This window comes from Arachis ipaensis, chromosome B05 (assembly GCF_000816755.2).
Source record: "Arachis ipaensis cultivar K30076 chromosome B05, Araip1.1, whole genome shotgun sequence".
Classification (NCBI taxonomy): domain Eukaryota; kingdom Viridiplantae; phylum Streptophyta; class Magnoliopsida; order Fabales; family Fabaceae; genus Arachis; species Arachis ipaensis.
The window spans coordinates 97,369,454-97,384,863 of NC_029789.2; positions in this window are offsets into that span (position 1 = coordinate 97,369,454).

Sequence of the window (15,410 nt, forward strand, 5' to 3'; positions counted from 1 at the left end):
CCTGCTTTGAGAGAAGCTTTTTCTGCTTCCTCTCCATGGATGCAGAGAGAGATCCTTGAGTTGTAAACACAAGGTTGTCCTTATTTAATTGAAGGAACAATTCTCCTCTGTCCACATCAATCACAGCTCTTGCTATGGCTAGGAAAGGCCTTCCTAGGATGATGGATTCATCCTCTTCCTTTCCAGTGTCTAGGACTATGAAATCAGCAGGGATGTAAAGGCCTTCAACCTTTACTAACACGTCCTCTACTTGTCCATAAGCCTGTTTTCTTGAATTGTCTGAAGGTTTGAACATCCACTCTAAACTTGCTTTGCTTTTGAGGAGGAAAGAACTTGGCTAAGAAAGCCGTGACCAGCTTATCCCAAGAGTTCAGGCTATCTTTGGGTTGAGTGTCCAACCACACTCTAGCTCTGTCTCTTACAGCAAAAGGGAAAAGTATGAGCCTGTAGACTTCAGGATCTACTCCATTAGTCTTAACAGTATCAAAGATCTGCAAGAATTCAGTTAAGAACTGAAAAGGATCTTCAGATGGAAGTCCATGAAACTTGCAGTTCTGTTGCATCAGAGAAACTAGCTGAGGTTTCAGCTCAAAATTGTTTGCTCCGATGGTAGGAATGGAGATGCTTCCTCCATGTAAATTGGAATTTGGTGCAGTAAAGTCACCTAGCATTCTCCTTGCATTATTGTTGTTGGGTTCGGCTGCCATCTCCTTTACTTGTTGCATTATTATCTCTGGATTGTTGTAATTTAGCTTCTCTTAGTTTCCTCTTTAGAGTCCTTTCAGGTTCTGGATCAGCTTCAACAAGAATGCCTTTTTCTTTGTTCCTGCTCATAAGAAAGAGAAGAGAACAAGAAAAGAAGAGGAATCCTCTATGTCACAGTAAAGAGGTTCCTTATTGTTAGTAGAAAAAGAAAAGGAATAGGGGTGAAGAAGAATGAAGAGTCCAAACACAAGGGTAAGGATAGGAGCAATGAATTGAGATGAGGAGATGTTAGTAGATAAATAAATAAATAGAGTAAGATGGGAGAGGGAGAATTTTTGAAAATAATTTTTGAAAAAGAGTTAGTGAATTTCGAAAATAGTTTTTGAAAAAGGTTAGTAATTTTCGAAAATTAAAATCCAAAATTAAAATAATTAGTTAATTAAAAAGAAGTTTTTAAAAAGAGAGGGAGATATTTTCGAAAATTAGAGAGAGAGAGTTAGTTAGGTAGTTTTGAAAAAGGTAAGAAACAATCAAAAAGTTAGTTAGTTAGTTGAAACAAATTTTGAAAATCAATTTTGAAAAGATAAGAAGATAAGAAGTTAGAAAAGATATTTTGAAATCAAATTTTTGAAAAAGGTAAGATAAGAAGATATTTTTTTTTTGAAAAGATATGATTGAAATTAGTTTTGAAAAAGATTTGATTTTTTTAAAATCACAATTAATGACTTGATTCACAAGAAATCACAAGATATGATTCTAGAACTTAAAGTTTGAATCTTTCTTAGCAAGTAAGTAACAAACTTGAAATTTTTGAATCAAAACATTAATTGGTGATGTTATTTTCCAAAATTATGTGATAAAGATAAGAAAAAGATTTTTGAAAAACATTTTTAAAATTTTCGAAAATAACTAAGAAAAATGAAAAAGATTTGATTTTTGAAAAAGATTTTGAAAAAGATGAAATTTTTAAATTGAAAATTTGATTTGACTCATAAAAACAACTAGATTTTTAAAAATTTTTGAAAAAGTCAAATCTAATTTTTGAATTTATGAGAGAGAAAAGGAAAAGATATTTTTTTGATTTTTGAATTTTTAATGATGAGAGAGAGAAACATGAAAATGATGCAATGCATGAGAATTTTAGATCAAAACATGTGATGCATGCAAGAATGCTATGAATGTCAAGATGAACACCAAGAATACTATGAATGTCAAGATGAACACCAAGAACATATTTTTGAAAATTTTATATGCAGAGAAAACATGCAAGACACCAAACTTAGAATTCTTTAATGCTTAGACACTAAGAATTCAAGAATGCATATGAAAAACAAGAAAAGACACAAAACATGCAAATACAAAGATCAAACAAGAAGACTTACCAAGAACAACTTGAAGATCATGAAGAACACCATGAATGCATGAAATTTTTGAAAAATGCAAGATGAATATGCAATTGACACCAAACTTATAACATGACTCAAGACTCAAACAAGAAATATAAAATATTTTTTTGATTTTTATGATTTTATGATTTTTTTGTATTTTCTTTTAATTTTTTTCGAAAATCATTTTGAAAAAGAAAAATAAAGATTCCAAAATTTTTAATATGAATTCCAGGAATCTTATGCTCTTTAGTCTAAAGCTCCAATCAAAGGGTCAGGCATGGCTTAATAGCCAGCCAAGCTTTAGTACGTAACTCAGACATGACACGCCTGACATGCCCTAAACAGAAGAATTAGACATGGCTTTACAGCCAACCAGGCTTCCACATGCTTCATGAAACACTAGAATTCATTCTTAAAAATTTCGAAGAAAAATATATTTTTGAAAACATTTTTTTTAATTTTTTTTCGAAAACAAGGGAGAAATTTTTGAAAAATTTTTGAAAAATTTTTTTTGAAAAGAAAACGAAAAGAAAATTACCTAATCTGAGCAACACGATGAACCGTCAGTTGTCCAAACTCAAACAATCCCCGGCAACGGCGCCAAAAACTTAGTGCACGAAATTGTGATCTCCAGGCTCGAACAATCCCTGGTAATGGCTCCAAAAAATTGGTGCTCTAATCTTAATTCATAATTTGTCACAACTTCGATACAACTAACCAGCAAGTGCACTGGGTCGTCCAAGTAATAAACCTTACGTGAGTAAGGGTCGATCCCATGGAGACTGTCGGTATGAAGCAAGCTATGGTCACCTTGTAAATCTCAGTCAGGCGGATATAAAATAGTTATGGAGTTTTCGAAAATAGATAGTAAAATAAGGATAGAAATACTTATGTATATCATTGGTGAGAATTTCAGATAAGCGCATACAGATGCTTTCGTTCCTCTGAACCTCTTCTTTCCTGCTGTCTTCATCCAATCAGTCTTACTCCTTTCTATGGCTGGCTTTATATAAGGACATCACCGTTGTCAATGGCTACTTTTAATCCTCTCGGGAAAATGGTCCAAATGCTCTGTCACAGCACGGCTAATCGTCTGGAGGCATCACCCTTGTCGATGGCTGCGTCCTATTCCTCTCTGTGAAAATGGTCCAATGCGCTGTCACTGCATGGCTAATCATCTTGGAGGTTCTCGATCATACTGGAATAGAATTGTGGAGAGGTCATTCTTGGAGTTGAACGCCAGCTTTTGTGCCAGTTTGGGCGTTGAACTCCACTTTGCAGCTTGTTTCTGGCATTGGACGCCAGAATTGGGCAGAGAGCTGGTGTTGAACGCCCGTTTGCGTCATCTAAACTTGGGCAAAGTATGGACTATTATATATTTCTGGAAAGCCCTGGATGTCTACTTTTCAACACAATTAGAAGCGCGCCATTTTGAGTTTTGTAGCTCCAGAAAATCCATTTTGAGTGCAGGGAGGTCAGAATCCAACAGCATCAGCAGTCCTTCTTCAACCTCTGAATTTGATTTTTGCTCAGGTCCCTCAATTTCAGCCAGAAAATACCTGAAATCACAGAAAAACACACAAACTCATAGTAAAGTCCAGAAATGTGAATTTAACATAAAAACTAATGAAAACATCCCTAAAAGTAACTAGATTCTACTAAAAACATACTAAAAACAATGCCAAAAAGCGTATAAATTATCCGCTCATCAACTTCTCAGTATATGGAGACTCATTCAGCTCCTGCCTTAACCATTTAGCACTTGTTTTGAAAAGATGCCAAGAGACAAACCTAGTTTTAAACTGGGAAAAATGTCACTTTATGGTGACTGAAGGAATTGTCCTTGGGCATAAAATTTCAAACAAGGGAATAGAGGTGGATCAAGCTAAAGTGGAAGTAATTGAAAAATTACCACCACCTGCTAATGTTAAAGAAATCAGAAGCTTTCTGGGGCATGTATGATTCTACAGGAGGTTTATAAAGGATTTTTTAAAAATCACAAAACCCCTGAACAATCTGCTAGCTACTGACACGCCATTTGTGTTTGACACAGAGTGTCTGTAGGCGTTTAAAACTCTGAAAGCTAAGCTGGTCACAGCACCAGTTATTTCTGCACTAGACTGGACATTACCATTTGAACTAATGTGTGATGCCAGTGACCATGCCATTGGTGCAGTACTGGGACAGAGGCATAACAAGCTTTTGCATGTCATTTATTATGCTAGCCGCGTTTTAAATGATGCCCAGAAAAATTACACAACCACAGAAAAAAATTGCTTGTAGTGGTTTATGCCATTGACAAGTTTAGATCATACTTAGTAGGATCAAAAGTGATTGTGTATACTGACCATGCTGCTCTTAAATATCTACTCACAAAGCAGGATTCAAAACCCAGGCTCATAAGATGGGTGTTGCTTCTGCAAGAGTTTGATATAAAAATAAGAGACAGAAATGGGACAGAGAATCAAGTAGCTGATCACCTGTTCCGGATAGAACCAGTAGCAGGAGCATCCCTCCCTCGTACTGAGATCTCTGAAACCTTTCCGGATGAGCAATTGTTTGCCATTCAGGAAGCTCTGTGGTTTGCAGACATTGCAAACTATAAGACACAATGTTCTCCTTCTGTAACCATGGAGAGGAAGCATGAAAAGCTTCTCTCAATACAGAGTCAAACAAAACCCCCACATTCAAACTCTAAGTTTGGTGTTGGGAGGCCCCAACCAAACTCTAAGTTTGGTGTTGGGAGGTTCCAACCTTGCTCTGATTATCTGTGAGGCTCCATGAGAGCTCACTGTCAAGCTATTGACATTAAAGAAGCGCTTGTTGGGAGGCAACCCAATGTTATTTAATCATATCTATTTTATTTTCTTTTTGTTATTTCGTGATTTATTAGGTTGATGATTATGTAAAGTCACAAAAACTACTGAAAAATCAAAAAAATAGATTGAAAATAGCACACCCTGGAGGAGAGCAGTCTAGCGTTTAAACGCCAGAAACAAGCATCTGCCTGGCGTTAAACGCTAGAAACAAGCTACATTTGGGCGTTTAACGCCAGAAACAAGCAGCAGTCTGGCATTAAACGCCAGGATTGCACAGCAAGGGCGTTTTACATGCCTAATTAGAGCAGGGATGTTAAGTCCTTGACCCCACTTGTTCTGTGGACCCCACAGGATCCCCACCTATCTCACCATTCCAATTCAAACCATTCCCCTTCCATACCCACCCATTCACACACCTCCTTCTCCTCCACTTCTCCTTCTACTCCCTTCTATCTTCTTTTGCTCGAGGACGAGCAAACCTTTTAAGTTTGGTGTGGAAAAAAAAGTGTTGCTTTTTTGTTTTTCCATAACCATTTATGGCACCTAAGGTCGGAGAAAGCTCTAGAAAGAGGAAAAGGAAGGCAGTTGCTTCCACCCCCGAGTCATGAGAGATGGAGAGGTTCATCTCAAGGGCCCATAGTTCAGTGGTAGAGCATTTGACTGCAGATCAAAGAGCTATGAGGAAGGAGTAACAAAGACAAGGAAGAGACATAGAGGAGCTCAAGAGCACGATTAGTTCTTCAAGAAGAGGAAGACGCCACCCTCACTAACGTGGACCCGTTTCTTAATCTCCTTGTTCTTATTTCTCTGCTTTTCGTTTACTATGCTTTATGTTTATTTATGTTTGGGTCTTATTACATGATCACTAGTATCTAAGTGTCTATGTCTTAAAGATATGAATGTCCTATGAACCCATCACCTTTCTTAAATGAAAAATGTTTTCTGAAAAAGAAAAAGAAGTACATGAATTTCAAATTTTAAAATAGTTTAATTATTTTGATGTGGTGGCAATACTTTTTGTTTTCTGAATGAATGCTTGAACAGTGCATATGTCTTTTGAATTTGTTGTTTATGAATGTTAAAATTGTTAGCTCTTGAAAGAATGATGAAAAAGGAGAAATGTTATTTGATAATTTGAAAAATCATAAAAATGATTCTTGAAGCAAGAAAAAGCAGTGAAGAACAAAGCTTGCAGAAAAAAAAATGCAAAAAAAAAAAAGAGAGAGCAAGAAAAAGAAAAAGCAAGCAGAAAAAGCCAAAAGCTCTTTAAACCAAAAGTCAAGAGAAAAAAGCCAATAGCCCTTAAAACCAAAAGGCAAGGGTAATAAAAAGGATCCAAGGCTTTGAGCATCAGTGGATAGGAGGGCCTAAAGGAATAAAATCCTGGCCTAAGCAGCTAAACCAAGCTGTCCCTAACCATGTTCTTGTGGCGTGAAGGTGTCAAGTGAAAACTTAAGACTAAGCGGTTAAAGTCGAGGTCCAAAGCAAGAACAAAGTGTGCTTAAGAACCCTGGACACCTCTAATTGGGGACTTTAGCAAAGCTGAGTCACAATCTGAAAAGGTTCACCCAGTTATGTGTGTGTGGCATGTATGTATCCGGTGGTAATACTGGAAAACAGAGTGCATAGGGCCACGACAAAGACTCATAAAGTATCTGTGTTCAAGAATTAACATACTGAACTAGGAGAATCAATAACACTATCTGAATTCTGAGTTCCTATAAATACCAATCATTCTGAACTTCAAAGGATAAAGTGAGATGCCAAAACTGTTCAGAAGCAAAAAGCTAATAGCCCCGCTCATCTAATTAAGACTGATCTTCATAGATGTTTTTGGAATTCATTGTATATTCTCTTCTTTTTATCCTACTTTATTTTTAGTTGCTTGGGGACAAGCAACAATTTAAGTTTGGTGTTGTGATGAGCGGATAATTTATACGCTTTTTGGCATTATTTTTAGGTAGTTTTTAATATATTTTAGTCACTTTTTATTATATTTTTATTAGTTTTTAAATAAAATTCACATTTCTGGACTTTACTATGAGTTTGTGTGTTTTTCTGTATTTCAGGTAATTTCTGGCTGAAATTGAGGGAGCTGAGCAAAAATCTGATTCAGGCTGAAAAATGACTACTGATGCTATTGGATTCTGACCTCCCTGCACTCGGAATGGATTTTCTGGAGCCTTAGGAGTCCAATTGGCGCGCTCTCAATTGCTTTGGAAAGTATACATCCAGGGCTTTCCAGCAATATATAATAGTCCATACTTTGCTCAAGGATAGATGACGTAAACTGGCGTTCAACGTCAGTTTCATGTTGCAGTCTGGCGTTAAACGGCAGAAACAGGTTACAAGTTGGAGTTGGACCCCCAAAACAGGTTACAACCTGGCGTTTAACTCCAGAAACAGCCTAGGCACGTGTAAAGCTTAAGTCTCAGCCCCAGCACACACCAAGGCACCTGGACCTTTTTCACTGAGAGGACGGATGGTAGCCATTGACAACGGTGATCCACCAAAACATAGCTTGCCATAGGAGGAACCTTGCGTGCGTGAAGAAGAAGACAAGGAGAAAGCAGAGATTCAGAAGACAAAGCATTTCCAAAACTCCAACATATTCTCCATTACTGCAGAACAAGTATTTAATCCATGCTCTTTTATTCTTCGCAATTCATACTGATAATTATAATTGATTTCCTAACTAAGATTTACAAGATAACCATAGATTGCTTCAAACCAAAAATCTCTGTGGGATTGACCCTTACTCACGTAAGGTATTACTTGGACGACCCAGTGCACTTGCTGGTTAGTGGTACGAGTTGTGAAAAGTGTGATTCACAATTCGTGCACCACTATACCTTCAACGATAAGATTCTAGTTTGTGAAAACCTAGATCGACATTGAATACGGCCCTTCGTCAAGGTGCTGAAGCGCCAGAAGCTCTCTCCTGAAGAGTCCAGGGCCCCACAACCTGAAGAATCATACGCCTCTCAAGAAGAGCCATGCATCCCACAGCCTGAAGAAAACAACATCCCCCAAGATGAAGGTTGTTGAGTTATACTCTGTGGCTATTCTAATTCCTGTTTCCATATTTTTCTTATTTTAATTCCTATTTCTCATATTTAGGATTACATGATCACTAGCAGTAATTAAGTCTTTATTTTTATTTTTAATTTTATTTTTATGTCTTTTGATTTTTAGGATTACATAAGCATTAGTAGTAATTAATTAGTTTTTATTTTTCCAATTAGCTATAAATTATTCTTCTTATCATCATTGAACATGAATTAAATAGTAGATTTTTGTTTAGAAGAAATAAAGATGCATAGATTTTTTTTAGCTTTCCAATAAAGAATAGTTACATAAATTTGATTGGGTTACATTGCTTTAGTTTTCTGAATAAAAGAATAAACAGTGCATAATTGAAGTTGAATTTTATGATGCTGGCTTTTAAAAGAATAAGGAAAAAGGAAAAATATTATTGATAATCTGAAAAATCTAAAAAATTGATTCTTGAAACAAGAAAAAGTAGCAAAAAGAAAAAGCTTGCATGAAAAAAAAAAGAATACAGAAAAAGAAAAAGAAGTAGAAAAAGCCAATAGCTCTTTAAACCAAAAGGCAAGAGAAAAAAGCCAATAACCCTTTAAACCAAAAGGCAAGGGTAAAAGCACCCAAGGCTTTGAGCATCAGTCGATAGGAGGGCCCAAAGGAATAAAATCCTAGCCTAAGCGGCTAAACCAAAATGTCCCTAACCATGTGCTTGTGGCATGAAGGTGTCAAGTGAAAAGCTCGAGACTGAGCGGTTAAAGTCGTGGTCCAAAGTAAAAAGAGTGTGCTTAAGAACTACGGACACCTCTATCTGGGGGCTCTAGCACAGCTGAGTCAAAATCTGAAAAGGTTCACCCAGTTAAAGTGTCTGTGGCATTATTGTATCCGGTGGTAATACTGGAAAATAAGGTGCTTAGGGTCACGGCCAAGACTCTGAAAGCTGTGTTCAAGAATAAAAAAGAGTTGAACTAGGAGAATCAATAATATCATCTAGATTCTAAGTTCCTAAAGATGCCAGCCATTCTGATTTTCAATGGATAGTGAGATGCCAAGACAATTCAGAAACAAAAAGCTACTAAGTCCCGCTCATCTAATTGACTGAGCTTCATTGGAAACTCAGAAATTTATTGCATCCTGCTCTTCTTTTCATCCTATTTTATTTTTAGTTGCTTGGGAACAAGCAACTGTTTAAGTTTGGTGTTGTGATGAGCGGATATTTTATACGCTTTTTGGCATAGTTTTCATATAGTTTTTAATAGGTTTTACTTAGTTTTCATTAAGTTTTTACAGGTTTTAGTGTTAATTTCACATTTTTGGATTCCACTTTGAGTTTGTGTGTTTTTGCACCATTTCAAGTATTTTCTGGCTGAATTTGAGGAGCTGGAGCAGAAGTTTGATCCAGAGATAGAGAAAGCACTGTAGATGCTGTCCAGACCTGACCTTCTTGCACTCGGAAGAGATTTTTTGGAGCTACAGAATTTCAAATTGAGAGTTCTCAATGGCTATGGAAAGCTGACTTCCAGTGCTTTCCAGCAGTGTGTAATAGTTTATATGTTGTTTCGGAGTATAAGGCCCAAAACTGGCGTTCAACGCCAGCCATTTGACCAGTTCTGGCGTCCAGCGCCAGAAAGGTGTTCCAAGCTGGAGTTCAACGCCCAAAAAGGTTCCAGGACTGGAGTTCAACACCCAAGGAAGCCTAAGCACGTGGATTTCATCAAAGCTCAGCCCAAACACTCACAAAGTGGGCCCCAAAAGTGGATTTTCGCACTAGATAGACTATTTTACCCTTACTAGTCACTAGTTTAGTATTTAAAGTAGAAGATTACTCTTTGTTAAAGATCTTCAGCCCTATTTTCGTTTTCACCATTGTATTTTACTTTCAGTATGAGTTTCTAAACCTCCTAGGTTGAGGGGAGGAGCCCTCCTGAGCCCTATGAATTAATAAAAGTATTACTATTTCATCTTCGATTCGTGTTTGATCCATCTCTAAGATGTATATCCGATCTTCATCGTGGTGAACAGGATGATCTAACAAATTAGCTCTGTTTACCACACTAAGATGAATGTTCCTGATAAGACCCGTGTCTACTTAGGTTCATGTGAATACTTGGAAGAAAAGCACGAGCCAACAGCTATGTTTATACATCTCTCAGATGGTTAATCCATGACCTTGTTGGAAACTTCTCGAGACTCCAGTTTAGCCGATTTCTGGGGAGATTAAGGTCTCCGTGGCATAGGCTAGATCCAAAGAAGCAACGTTCTCTGATCCGGAAGATTTGACCTTATCTGTTGCGTGTTGAGTAGGATCGCCAGGAGAATGATTTACTAGAGCTTCACCCTCCATTGGATTGAATGACCAAGGGCCCTGGCGTTCATTCTGTAGCAAAGAAGATCAATAACCACGACCAATTGCTTTAATCACATACAGCCTGTAATAAAGGGACATCATTCACAAGCAAAGAAGATAGTGATACTAAAAATAATTCAAAAAGGCAAAGCAACTCTAACTCTCAACTCTATCCTAGCATATAATTCCTACCAATATTTTCTACCCCTTTTGCTTTCATAGTTTCATGATCATCGTACTTCAACCAACTCCAAACACAACCTTCTGATTCTGCCTGACTAAGACCTATAAGACAATCATTGCTTGCTTCAAGCCACAATCCTCGTGGGATCGACCCTGACTCGCTCAGGTATTACTTGGACGACCCAGTGTACTTGCTGGTACTGCTGTTGTATGAACAGTGTGGGGGTTTGTGTACACGGGCACCACGTACGCGCAAGAAGCACAACAGCATGTGTGCGCACATGCAAATGAAAGATCAGCAAGTGTGCGTAGGCACACGTCTGTGCGTACGCACAAGTCCCAGCACGTGACCTCATTAATGCAAATCGTTGGGGGCGATTTCTGGGCCTCCAGAGTCTAGTTTTTGGACTTTCTGAAGTTGATTGAGTGCTATATCAAAGGTCCATCATTTCCATGTGAAAGGGGGGAGCAATTAGGTATATTTTAGTATCATGTAGGTCATTTTCTAGAGAGAGAAGCTCCCCATTCTCTCTAGAAATTAGGGTTTTTAGCTTAATTTCTTTGTAATTTCTCTTTTTAATTCTTGCTTTCATCTAGTTTCTTCTACCTTTCTTTGTTACAATGTCTTAATTTTCTTAGTTTATCTTGTTAATTTCTCATTTTGGTTTCTTTTTATGTTTATGAGCACTCTTGTTATTTTGATTTCCATTTAATACAATTTATCTTTTATGTTCCTTTATTGCTTAATTAAGTTGTTATTCTTACTTTCCTTGCTTGGTAGTTGTAGAATTTATTATTTCTTGTTATTTTATCATGCTTTCTTTTTATGCCTTCCAAGTGTTTGATAAAATACTTGGTTGGATTTTTGCTCTTGGTTGAGAAATTGAGTAATTAGGTGAACTTGAGTTGTGGATGTCCATTCCACATTGTGTTAGAATTGTTAGTTGATTTGGTTTCCACTAACTCTAAGCCTTCCATTAATACAGTTGGCAAGCACTTGTGGATTGAGATTAATTATGCCCTTTTGACTAATCCTCGATGTTAGGATTGACTAATTGGGATTAATTCTACACAATTACCATGTTTGTAGTCTGGTGCATGAAATTGTGATGTCCAGGCTCGAATAATCCCTGGCAACGTGAGCCACTTGGTATGCGTAATCGTGATTACACTTTAATTATGTAAAATTTATGGCTCTTTCTTTCCCTGGCAATGGCGCCAAGAACATGGTGCCAATACCATGGTTCACAACTTCAATACAACTAACCAGCAAGTGCACTGGGTCGTCCAAGTAATACCTTACGTGAGTAAGGGTCGAATCCCATGGATATTGTTGGTATGAAGCAAGCTATGGTCACCTTGCAAATCTCAGTTAGGCAGATATAAATGGATAATGGTGTTTTCGAATTTAATATAATAAAATAGGGATAGAAATACTTATGTAATTCATTGGTAGGAATTTCAGATAAGCGAATGGAGATGCTTTCGTTCCTCTGAACCTCTGCTTTCCTGCTATCTTCACCCAATCAGTAATACTCCTTTCCATGGCTGGCTTTATGCAAGGGCATCACCATTGTCAGTGGCTACATCCCCTCTTCTCAGTGAATAATATGCTCACGCACCCTGTCACGGCACGGCTATTCATCTGTCGGTTCCCGATCATGCTGGAATAGGATTCACCCTCCTTTTGCGTCTGTCACTAACGCCCAACAATCGCGAGTTTGAAGCTCGTCACAGTCATTCAATCATTGAATCCTACTCGGAATACCAAAGACAAGGTTTAGACTTTGCGGATTCTCTTGAATGCCGCCATCATTCTAGCTTACGCCACGAAGATTCCGATTAAGAGATCTAAGAGATATTCATTCTAGCTTATTTCATGTAGAACGGAAGTGTTTGTCAGGCACGTGTTCATAGGGGAGAATGGTGATGAGCGTTACATGAGTAAGTAATTGATGTATAAATCCACTTCCTGGGCCCACTTGGTGTGTGCTTGGGCTGGGCTTTGAGTGTTACACGTGCAGAGGTCCTTCTTGGAGTTGAACGCCAGCTTTTGTGCCAGTTTGGGTGTTCAACTCTGGTTTTGGCTCCTTTTCTGGCGCTGGACGCCAGAGTTGGGTAGAAAGCTGGCGTTGAACGCCAGTTTACGTCATCTATTCTTGGCCAAAGTATGGACTATTATATATTGCTGGAAAGCCCTGGATGTCTAATTTCCAACGCAATTGCAAGCGCGCCATTTCGAGTTCTTTAGCTCCAGAAAATCTTCTTTGAGTGCAAGGAGGTCAGAATCCAACAGCATCAGCAGTCCTTCTTCAACCTCTGAATCTGATTTCTGCTCAAGTCCCTCAATTTCAGCCAGAAAATACCTGAAATCACAGAAAAACACACAACTGGAGGACTTGTCAGCCACCTTGTAGAGTTCTTGAGGTATAATCTCATGAACTTTCACCTCTTCTCCAATCATGATGCTGTGGATCATGATGGCCCGGTCTATAGTAACTTCAGACCGGTTGCTAGTGGGAATGATTGAGCATTGAATGAACTCCAACCATCCTCTAGCTATAGGCTTGAGGTCCAATCTTCTTAGTTGAACCGGCTTGCCTTTGGAGTCAATCTTCCATTGAGCTCCTTCCACGCATATGTCCATAAGGACTTAGTCCAACCTTTGATTAAAGTTGATCCTTCTAGTGTAGGGGCGTTCATCTCCTTGCATCATGGGCAAGTTAAACGCCAACCTTACATTTTCCGGACTAAAATCTAAGTATTTCCCCCGAACCATTTTAACATAGTTCTTTGGATCCGGGTTCTTACTTTGATCATGGTTCTTGGTGATCCATGGATTGGCATAGAACTCTTAAACCATTAGGATGCCGACTTGTTGGATGGGATTTGTTAGAACTTCCCAACCTCTTCTTTGAATTTCATGTCGGATCTCCGGATACTCATTTCTTTTGAGTTTGAAAGGGACCTCAGGGATCACCTTCTTCTTGGCCACAACATCATAGAAGTGGTCTTGATGGGCTTTGGAGATGAACCTTTCCATCTCCCATGACTCGGATGTGGAAGCTTTTGTCTTCCCTTTCTCCTTTCTAGAGGATTCTCCGGTCTTAGGTGCCATCAATGGTAATGGAAAAACAAAAAGCTTATGCTTTTACCACACCAAACTTAGAATTTTGCTCGCCCTCGAGCAATACAAGAAAGAATAGATGAAGAAGAAGAAGAAATGGAGGAGAGGGAGAGGGTGAGTGTTTCAGCCAAGAAGGGTGTAGATGGGTGTGTTGTGTGAATTTGATGAAGAATGGAGGGCTTTATATAGGGAAGGGAGGGGGGAAAGGTTTCGGCCATATGGGTGGGTTTGGGTGGGAAATTGGTTTTGAATTTTAAAGGTAGGTGGAGTTTATGAGGTAGGTTTATGGGGAAGAGTGTTTATGGGGTTGTGTGAAAGAGAGTGGTGAGAAGAAGTGAGTGGAGGTAGGTGGGGATCCTGTGGGATCCACAGATCCTGAGTGGATCCTGTGGGGTCCACAGATCCTGAGGTGTTCAAGGATTTACACCCCTGCACCCATTAGGCATGTAAAAATGCCTTTGTACCCAACTCTGGGCGTTCAGCGCCAGGTTGGTAGCCATTTTGGGCGTTCAACGCCCATTTGTGTGCCATTTCTGGCGTTGAACGCCAGAACCATGCCTGCTCTGGCATTCAGCACCCAGAAGCTGCCCATTTTGGGCGTTCAGCGCCAGAACCATGCTCTGTTCTGGCGCTGAACGCCAGACAGATGCTCCTCCAGGGTGTGATTTTTCTTCTGCTGTTTTTGATTCCATTTTCAATTTTTATATTTATTTTGTGACTCCACATGATCATGAACCTACAAAGACATAAAACTAAGAAAAATATAGTTAGATAAATAAAAATTGGGTTGCCTCCCAACAAGCGCTTCTTTAATGTCAATAGCTTGACAGTGGGCTCTCATGGAGCCTCACAGATGTGCAGAGCTTTGTTGAAACTCCCCAACACCAAACTTAGAGTTTGGATATGGGAGTTCAACACCAAACTTAGAGTTTGGTTGTGGCCTCCCAACACCAAACTTAGAGTTTGACTGTGGGGGCTTGGGTTGACTCTGCTTTGAGAGAAGCTTTTTCTGATTCCTCTCCATGGTTGCAGAGGGAGATCCTTGAGTTTTAAACACAAGGGAGTTCTCATTCCATTGAAGGACTATTTCACCTCTGTCAACATCAATCATAGCTCTTGCTGTGGCTAGGAAAGGTCTTCCTAGGATGATGGATTCATCCTCTTCCTTTCCAATATCCAGGACTATGAAATCAGCAGGGATGTAAAGGCCATGCCAAATAATTTGGCATTTAGCTTCATGATTGCACCAAGAAACTTGGCAGCTTGCTCTTCAGTAACATCCTCATTCTCTTCAGAAGAGGAATACTCATCAGAGCTCATGAAGGGCATAAGGAGGTTCAATGGGATCTCTATGGTCTCTAGATGGGCCCCAGAATCCTTTGGTTCCTCAGAGGGAAGCTCCTTATTGACCACTGGACGTCCCAGGAGGTCTTCCTCCTTGGGATTCACGTCCTCTCCTCTCCTCACAGGTTCGGCCATGGCGCTTATGTCAATGGCCTTGCACTCTCCTTTTGGATTCTCTTCTGTATTGCTTGGGAGAGAACTAGGAGGGATTTCAGTGATCCTTTTACTCAGCTGGCCCACTTGTGCTTCCAGATTTCTAATGGAAGACCTTGTTTCATTCATGAAACTTATAGTGGCCTTAGATAGATCAGAGACTAAGTTTGCTAAATTAGAAGCATTTTGTTCAATGTTCTCTGTCTGTTGCTGAGTGGATGATGGAAAAGGTTTATTATTGTTAAACCTGTTTCTTCCACCATTATTAAAGCCTTGTTGAGGCTTTTGATCCTTCCATGAGA